Source organism: Zonotrichia albicollis, chromosome 3, assembly GCF_047830755.1.
Source record: "Zonotrichia albicollis isolate bZonAlb1 chromosome 3, bZonAlb1.hap1, whole genome shotgun sequence".
In the NCBI taxonomy this organism is placed as follows: Eukaryota; Metazoa; Chordata; class Aves; order Passeriformes; family Passerellidae; genus Zonotrichia; species Zonotrichia albicollis.
Window position 1 is genome coordinate 85,380,030 of NC_133821.1, and position 10,075 is coordinate 85,390,104.

Here is a 10,075-nt window from a genome sequence, read left to right on the forward strand (position 1 = left end):
TTTGTCAGAGGGAGACAGTGTGTTTTATGTAACATGCACACAAAGGGAGTAGCTCAATCTTATGGAGGGGAATCAGGCCACACATGGATGCCTAAGTCTCATTTTGTTTTCCTGACAACCTCTAATCCAGCCTTGGGCTGTGCACTCTCTCCTTTTTCAGCAGCCACACTACTTAACCTATGGCTGGAAGCAAAGTTAGTCCACTGAGGAATTTCTGAAAGGCTGTTTATTTCATGACACAGAGGAAACCCCACAGAATAAGGGGGCAGGAAGAGACCATAAAACCAGACAATACTGTTCCTGGCTGGCTGCTGGCCTGAGTGAGCCAGAGAAAAGGGATATAACCTAAGAAGTAGGGCAGAACAAAAGAGGATGCTCCTGTGTCTACTTACCTAGTTTATTGTAATAGAATTATAGAATATTCTGAGTTGGAAAAGACCCACAAGAATCATTGAGACCAACTCCTGGGCCTCCACAGGACAACCTCAAGACACACCACGTGCCTGAGAGGGTTGTCCAAATTCTTCTTGAGCTGTGTCAGGCTTGGTGCTGCGACCACTTCAGGGGGACCCTGTTCCAGTGCCCAACCACCCTCTGGCTAAAGAATCTTATTCTAATATTCAGCCTAAACCTCCCCTGACACAACTTCAGGCCATTCCCTGAGATTCTGTCACTGTCACTACAGAGAAGAGATCAGTGCCTAATCCTCCACTGTAGACTGTGGAAAGGAAGGAAGCTGTAGACTGTGATTGAGTCTCTTATTTTACTCCTCCCTGTTACTAACAGAGAAAAACAGACATTCCACTTTCTAAATGGAAATGAAAATCAAAATGCCTTTTTTGAGAACTGATCCAGGTCCTGGGAGAATATTTGCCTGGATCCATCTTGCAGAAAATTGCTTCTGGTGGCAGTGTTTTTATTTCAGTCACTGAGGGAGAGGGGTGTTATGGAGAAATCTGGTCATTGCTGGTGGGGAGTGGGGATCCAGGCAGCTGTTCCAGGTGTGCTGTGGGGCTAGTACACATCTGGATGCACTAGGTGGCAGGATCTGTCTGCAGCAGTGAAATACGCTGTGGGAATGGTGTTTGCACTGGACAGAGAGCAGGTGGAGAGCATATTTCCTCAGAGATGCCAAAAACGAGTCCAAAAGATCTCTATCTAAAGATGGTATGCAATTCATTACCAAATGCAAAACAGTCTGCTCCAGCATAGCTCACTGATGAACAAGAGACTTACATTTTGTTGACTGAAAAGGAAAAAGGGGAGTTTTGCTCTCAAAATATCTAGAAGCCCTGTTTTCAGGTAGAGAGAGAACACCATGGAAAACCGCTCAGTGTCCTCTTTCTCTACCTGTTTGCTATTCAATAAATTTAGAACTGAATTGCTTGTTACACCTTGGGCAGAAAGGGATTCATGTCTGCTCTTACTTGCTGCTCTTGGCCTGACAGAATCCTAATTTGATTCTTGCCTGGAAAGTGTGCTCAAGAGCAGCAAAGAGCAGGTGTGTGAGGAGACCTGAGGTGTTCTCCAGTGAAAGCCTTGTTTGAGAAGCCTGGTCCAGGGGAGGGCTCTCTGTGAAGAGAGGTTTGTTAGAGGTGCTGGTAGCAGCTGTGGTGGCAGAGATATGAGCAAAAGGAGAAATCACATCCTTGCTTCTGTGGAGGGGGATATTGATTTGATGTGATTTGGCTGAAACTACATGGAAAGTTAATAACAGGGCCAAGACTGGTGCCAAATGAGCTCCCTGGAGCCCCGAGTTTGGATGTGCAACCATGTCTGGTGTGAAAGCAGGTGTTAGCTGCTTTCTGAGTTATGGGGTAGAGATGTTGATGTTGTCTGACAAAAAGAAAATAAAGCTTGGGAATAGCAAAAGACCTTGACCACAATATTGCAATGTTGTCAGCCTGAAAGTGTAGTTTGGTGAAGGGATAGATCCTGTTTTTCCCCAGTGTTGAGCATTTGGGGTTCAGCCTGCTCTCTGCAGATTCCAACAGGTCACACATTAAGTATGTGTTTCCTAGATGAGAGCCACAGGATCTCTGCTGTGAAAGATCTCCTTGTCACAAAAACTTGAAAACTGTCAGCGTGGTTGTAGACTTCTCCCTTTGTACTTCAGAGGCATAAACATAAAAGATAGAGGCACACCAAAAGGGGAATCTTCATGCTCTGGCCCTGTGGGGGATTCTGAAAAGTATATATTTTTTTTTTTTTCAGAATAACAGCATGAATACAACTTGGCATTTTCAATTTTAAGCAATGACTAAATGAACTTTAGGTCATGTCTTCATAGGGAAGTCAGTTGTTTTGGCTCCTCTCTGACAAGCAAATAGTGAAAACCAGGTGGTGGACAAGACTCTGACATACTGTACCTTTATGTGTCCTTCTGAAGAATGCACCAGTGATAAGGCAATACAGTTTCTTTCCTCCCAGATTTGCAGAATATGCTTTCTATTTTGTGCAGGTTGCAGGGCATATTGGCTCATTTTTTCCTATGGCAGCCTCTGGTCAATTGGTCATGTTGCACATAATTAATTTTGACAATCATCATCTGATCCCTCTTCCCACATCACTTGCTGCTTATACCACTGTAATTACAGCCCTTGCTTAACTTCTTCTGATCTACAAGATGTTGAAAGAAAGTATCATTTTGCCTTCAAGATCCATCCAGACCAAAACCTATGTTTGATTTGATATACTTGGACTGACAAATAAAACCACAGGTAAGAAAAATAAACCTGTGGAATCTATTCCAGGTAGAGCACGGAGGAAAGTAAAGCTGCCTTGTTCCCTGCTTTCCTTTTCTTGTGACTGAAAAGTAATCTGGCAGAGGGAAGCATCCTATGGCATACAGTCAAAGGGGCAATTTCATTGCCCTGTCTGTACTTGAGGACCATGGAAAGGGATATCAGGTTCCAGGGGTGATGTGGAGCCAGCTGTGGTGTTTGCTTTTGATGGGGAACAGAGCAGAGAACACACTCCTGGCTGTCCTTGGAGCAGCAAGAGCGTGGGGCTGCTGCTTCCCCCTCAGGTCTGGCTCCCTGTGGAGCATCTCCAGCTGGGGATGGCAGCACACAGGGACCATGCAGGTCCCTCAGTCCCACCCTGAGTGCTTCCAGTACAGTGAGATTTTACTGCTTGCAGGCCATAAAAGTGCCTTAACAAATGCTGGCATAAAATTTGGGCAATCTTCCAGAACAAAGGCATGAAAATCCTCCCAAGCTGAAGAGCTGCATTTCAATTTTGTGCAACCACTTGTGTATTAACTCTAAACCTCTGGCTTTTTCACTGCTTCACCAGATCCTCCTTCCATCCCCTCTCTCCTCTCTGCTTTCCTCTCTGCTTTCCTCAGTTAGTCATGCCTTCTTTTCCTTTATTGGCTGATCCCACTTTCCCCACCTCCTCCTGCCCATGTTTTTTCTTCCCATCTTTCCTCTCCAGAGCTTTACCAAGATCCTTTGCCACTTAGAGTGCTTTCTTGCATTAGCTAAGCCCAGGACTCATTCTGCCTCCTTCCAGCAGACAAACATGGAAGAGGCCAAGGCAAGGGCAGGAATGGAAATCCAAATGCACCAGCAAAACACACAAAACTGGCGCATATGGGTCAGTGAATATCACTTTGGGCACAGGAACAAGAGAGCTCTGGTAATCATGGGAAACAGTGGTTTTGGCAGTGTAGGGAAATGACATCTAGTCAGGACTTTCCAGGTGCAGCTTTATTTCCATTTCTGAAAAAAGGCACTGAGAACAGAACATGGATAGCCTAGGGTGAAGCACGTCTGTCTGTGAAGCGCACAAGCAGGATTTCTAGCCCAAGTTTATGATGGTCTATCAAGTTTGAGAAGCGGTCTGCACCACCAGGAGTGGCCTGAACTGGTATCCAAGTACAGCAGGTGGACTTTCCTCTTATAAACGCTTATTAATTTCCAACAATGGTTCCACCAGACACCAGTCAGCCTTGATCAGGCTGAGTTCACTCAGCAAGTACCTCAACTCAATCACTTGTTTTTGGTTTGTCTGGAAAAAAAAAAGGAAATGAGAGAAAAAGAAATCCCAGGAAAACTGAACATTTCTGAGAATGATGGTTGTTTGCTGTTTCGCTTCAGTTTTATATGAACTATTTGGGTTGGCTATAGCAGAGCTGCCAGGTGGCTAAACATGCCGAGTGAGTGTGGTCAGTGCTTGGGACACGCACTGTGCTCAAGGCATCCAAAAAAATGCTCTTGACTTCATTTAGTCTGCCAATCACTGCAGGCTGCCCTTACTTCACATTTTCTCACTAGCCAGTAACAGATTCATAGAAATTAGGGATGGAAAAGACCTGTTAGATCACACAGTCCACTTCCCCCCCTTCCTTCTCTCTGCTCCCTGAAGGTCAGCCCAGGGCTGTTCCCTACAGTGTATTTTCTAGTGCTTTGTCCAGTCTTATTTGAAATGACTCAAGTGGTGGGGCTGCCAGCATTTCCCTCTGGGAGCCTATTCCACAGTCTAATGGGCTTCACTGTTAATTTTTTCCTGATTCCCAGCCTAAAATATCCCTTTACTGGTTTTGTCTCATTACCCACTTGCACCACCCTCCACAGTTCCTCTCCTTCCTCCTCATTAGCAGCGCTAACACTCCACTCTGAGAAATCACCAGTTAGCTGAGAATTTAAAACTATTTTGCAAAAAGTAGGCACTAGTGCTTCCTTTAGAGCCACTGCAAAGAGAAGTTAAGGAGCTGGGAGAGAAAGTGAGCAATGACTAGAACCAGACACAAACCTCACATCTTGTAGCTCATTTCATGGCCTTGGTAGATGAAAGCCTGTTCTCACCTCTCCAGTCAAATTTACACACAGTGAGTTGAAAATGAGCAGGCAAGAGAAGGTTTTGATATTGATCACAGCAATCCCTTGACCTTTCAGTTTATTGAAGTGGTGACTGGGAAGAAGGTTCAGAGTCTTTTTCTATTCCATCACCTTCTCCCAAAAAATGTCTTATTGATGTTTGGACTTAGCAATATCCAAAGCTTTTTTTTTGGAGTAGGATGAGGCAGGTTGCCAGTGTTTTCTGACTAGATAACGTCTCAACCCAAATTTCTGGATGTAAACAGATACCATAGTAGACTGTCTCTAGCTCCAAGCTTCACAGCTGGGCCTTGTCTCTAATGATACATTGGACTAAAATCCCAGCCCCAAGCAGGCAGTCTCAGATAGAGATTTTGAGCCTTGAGCCTCTGTGTCATCAAAGAAGAGATTCTTTCTCATTTATCCTTCATCAAGCGTTTCCGAAACCACTCTGACTTTTTAGATCAGGTCTTATTAGCAAAGGTGCTTGCAGATCTGTGATAATGTGATCCTAGCTTTATCTTAGTGCTTGTTGGTGCTCTCTGAAGCAGTCGGGCATGGCGGGAGCCCAACCTGCAAGGTCCCTTGAGGACTGGGCCCTCAGAAACCAGAGATGGAAGAGACCTACAGGATTACTCATCCTGCTCATTCCCCCGCCAATACAAGCCTGTTCCCCACGGTACATTTTCCAGGGCTGTGTCCAGACTGATCTTATTTTTAAATGATTCATATGATAGGGTTTCCTCCAGTTCCATTGGTGACTGGATGGTTGCCAAAACATTTTTTTTCTCCCCTTTCTTTGACTTTGCCTCTTTGGATTAATCCAGAACTTTGAGGTCTGCAATTTGTACTGAACATAAACTGGCAGGGAGTAACTGGAGAGAAAATTTTGACTTTATCCTTGAGGATAACCTTGAGGTTTCTTGAGGCAAACAAATCTCTGGCAGAAGCCAAGATAAGTGTTGTTTCAGAGAGCCTGGTGAAAGCTGCTTGTGAAGGACAGATGCGGGTTGGTTTGAAAGCACCTCTCCAGGCCTTCAGGCTGACATCAGTGGTACCACTGAGGCTTTTGTCCTAGCTGCCAAACTCTCATGGCTGGTGACTGGGATTGCTTTCTTCCCTGAATTCACAATGGCAATGTGAATTTCAGGGGACTCTGCTGGGCCTATCGCCAGTGTGCAAGGAGTGAGGTTGGCCAGGTGCATTGCTGCACTCTGGCTCCTTTTTTTGTCATACATGGCATAAACACTTCAGTTACTTATTGCTGCACACTGTTTTCCCTCCCATGTCACTTGTCACTGTCCTGTGCACTGTTTGGAGTTCTTGGATACTGATGTCTGTGTGCTCAGGATCTCATCCTTCATGAAGTTCATGAATTGCCACCTGGAAAATCATTTGGGATGAGCAATATGATCAGATTTTCTGTGGCCTTCAGCATTTGCTTGTGGTCAGCCATGTCCTCAAAAGGACAAAGCCTAGCTCAGGAAAGAACTGCAACTAGTAACAAAGCTTCCACTATGAAAGGACCAAGGTTTCACCCCTTCCACTTTTCCCTCCATTTTTTCTCTGCTGCTTCTTCAAAAATTTTTCTTTTCCCTTTCAGGGGTGGATTGTTTTGTGTGTGGGATGTGGGGTGTGCCTTCAGGGTATGCTGTGTGTATCTCTGCAGCTGTGGGTAGCTAAATGCTTAAGGCCAGTGTTGCCAACAAGAACCTGGTCTGGAATGTCAGTGGTCTGTAGGCTGAAGGGTCCCTGCAATGGACAGCTAGAAGATAGGAAAGATTGGGAAATAGTGTATGAAAAACTAAAGAAGGAGGGTAAGGAAGAAGAGGACAGAGCTCAGGGCCATCTCTTCACAGAGCACAGTTGTCCCAGAGTCCCTTGGAGCTTGCCTGCCCTCATCCATCACAGGAGCCGTGATCCTCATCAGCAGGATGAAACGGCCTCTGGAGATAAGTCCTCCACCTCTCCACACTGGACCCTAAAAATCCTTGGCCTAGACCTGTTTCCTCCTGCACATTTGGAGGTTTCTTTTTAATCTCCAGACGTGACACGTCACTGAATGACAAATTATGCTCTGGTATGATTAGTCTTAGAAAAGAGCTGGGTGTCCATGAGCATCCTTATTACTTTTACTTAAAGGAGTGGCAAAACCTAAATTCTTCTTTTTGGTGCCAGCCAGCTGCAATAGGCTTATCTAAGAAGACCTCAAAGCGCACTTTATCTTCCTGCATGAGCTCTTAGAGATGTCTGCATGTGTTTTTCATTATTTTATCTTGTCATTTTTCCTTGGAGCCTGAACAATGACTTTAGACTGCAATGACTTTTGTCCTCTAGGAACAAAACCAATAGGATCCAGACTGGGTTAGAGGGATGATGGCCAAGTGAGTTCCAACAGGTGACACTTGTGTGCACTGCACTGTGCTACATGTGACCTATGTGCTTTTCTTTTTTACTTGCACAACTAAAATATGTGAACTTAAGGAGATCCTGTCCTGGAAAATTCTTGCCACCCATCAGTCAAAAAGCTTTTGTTAGAAGCAAAGGTCATGAGGAAACCTATATTGTTTAGCAGGAATAAAATTATTATTATAAACACTCTGATCTGGAAATGAACTGTACTGTCACCAGATAATCTTCAGAATAAAAATATTATTCCTTAGCAGTGACTGAAATGGAAGGCTGACCACAGAGGAAATAATATGAATTCTGACACAAATTAGCCAAAGCAAGATAATTAGAAATCAAAGTAGGAAGCTGGCGTGGAGGAATTTAGTCCAGTTTTTCTCACACTGCAGATGATTGTAGATACATTCACCCTGCAGTATATTTCTTAATATCCCGACCCAGTGAATGCATTTGCAGTCAGTGCCCATGGCTGGCACCAAGTTGTGTGGCCATCCCCATGGCATGGGACACATCAAATCCTCCTGCTCCCCAGAAAACACACTTGATCACACTGCTCCATCAACAGTGGTGCGATATCACCACTGAGATCTGCACACTTAGATTACTTAACTTTTCACCACGTAGGAAACAAATCACATTTAGTTTTTTTAATAAATTAAGCTAAAGTTCAAATGGTGATCATCCTGTGAACACACAGGAAATAAAAAGGTGGTCTAGTTTCATAGTTAGAGAATACAAACCAGAGATAATCTTTATTTTTTTAAAGCCATCCCACAAAGGTCAAATTTAATAAGTTTCAGGGTAAAGTGAAGGAATCATTTATTTTATCTGGCATGTAACTGATAACAGTGAATGTGTTTTTGATCTGTTTATTTATAGCATCACCACTATTGTAGATATGGTGGGTTGAAAATTTTCCATAAAAATTGTTTTTGGATGAAGATTTTCCTTTTGACAGTGTAATTTATTTTGGTGAAGAAATGATCACTCTTGGGAAAAAGTTTCCCCTGAAAAATAGTATTTTGGCTGAAAATAGATTTTTTTTATTATTATTGTTTTTCCTTTTTCCTATGAAAAGTCAGAATTTTCCACAGTGAGAAAAGAAAATTCCAAGTAGCTTCAGCATGAGGTATTTTATAGATAGGCGAGGAATAATCCTGCCTCAAAGGGAGTATAAAAGAAACTGTCAAAAATCTAAGAAATTTGGATCAGTAATTTTGAAGTTACAAAAGTTTAAATTCAGCAGCTTTTCATGTGCTTAATAGAACCTCTGCAGTGATGTGTTTTTAATGCCTCAGTTTGGGATTGCCCATCTGAGAACATCTCATTCCAATCACAAAGTCCTTTTCCATAGTGTTTAAAGTCAGTAGAGACCGTGAGATCATCTGCTTTGGCCTCCTTGCATGTAACTCAGTTAACCCCTTTCTGAGCCCAGAAGTCACATTTGGCTGAATCACAGATAGAAGAGCAAAGCTCCCACACTTTCCTTTCAAGAGTGGTTCATGTTCTTCTTGTGTTGTTTCTTCTGTTGTTAGATCTATCTAAAATTGCTCAAACACTTAACTGAAAATCTGCTTTTTGGCTATTGACAATAATTTTCTGTGTGTATTCAGATCGGTTAAGGATCCCCTGTCCAATCTATTACTTTATTTTCATAAGATTGTGGTATTTGACCATCAAGTTACCAAAGGTAGTATATGCAGTAGAGTTCTTCAGTCTCTGGCGGTGCTTGCTGGGTGTGTGAGGAGTGGGGAAAAGAGAAAAACAATGTTCTTTAAAAATGTCAAAATTTTATTTAGTGTGGCGGCTTTTGCCCCACCAAAGATACAGGAGAAATTTAGTCTTAGATAACAGCAACTTAGCAGGTTTCTCAGGGCTGCAGCAGCACTTTTTGCTTGATGCCAGGACCTCAGCCTGGCCCATTAGAGCTTTAAAATAAATCTCAGAACTGCTGCTATCCAAAGAACCTTTCTCTTTTATAGGAACAGCCCATTCTTTTTCTCCTTGCACGTATGAATTTTTGGAAAGCCCTTTTTTAGTAGACCCAGGTTACTGTGCACTACAGTTCACTCTGCTTGCCCTCTCCCCACTTTTTTCTGCCATTCACTGTTTTTAAATCATCCATAAAAAAATATCAGCTGTAATTTTAAATTTCCTTTCAAATATTTGAGAATATTTGAGGATAGTATGGTGTAGATCTCGTATTTATAACTAGCATTTTGTGACCCTCCTAGAAACAGCCCTATTTGCTACATTATTTACAAATACTTTGGCTTATATCAGTTAGCTAATTTTCAATACATTTTGTATACAGTTTCTGAGTACAATATACTGCTGATTTTTATATCAGAATATTGTGTGGTACCAAGTCAAACACCCCATAAAATTTTATTACATCTACACAGTTAAATTTATCAAAAAAAAAAAAAACACTTCTTAGAAAATGAACTCAAGTTTGTTTAAGTAACATTATTTTCCATAACCCATTTCATGTTGTCTGGTATTCATTATATTGTTCTCTTTTATCAGTTAAATTCCATATGTGCTTTTTTTTATTCTTTTGTTTGAGGTCCATGTCAGGATATTCAGTAATGTAACTCTGGTAGGTAGTTTGCTGCTCTCAAATGTTTGCACAAGGTGATCATTCATCTTGTGCCTTCAGACTTGTTTGGTATTCTGGGATTTAGTAAAAATAAGCAACAAGCGAGCAGTGATTTCTTTAGGCAAGTCTTTTATGACTCCTGAGTTCAAGTTATCAAGCTGATGGCTTTAAAATATACATCCCTATATAACATTATCTAATTCCCTATTTTATACCTTTTTTCTTCTTTGAAATAAAAAAT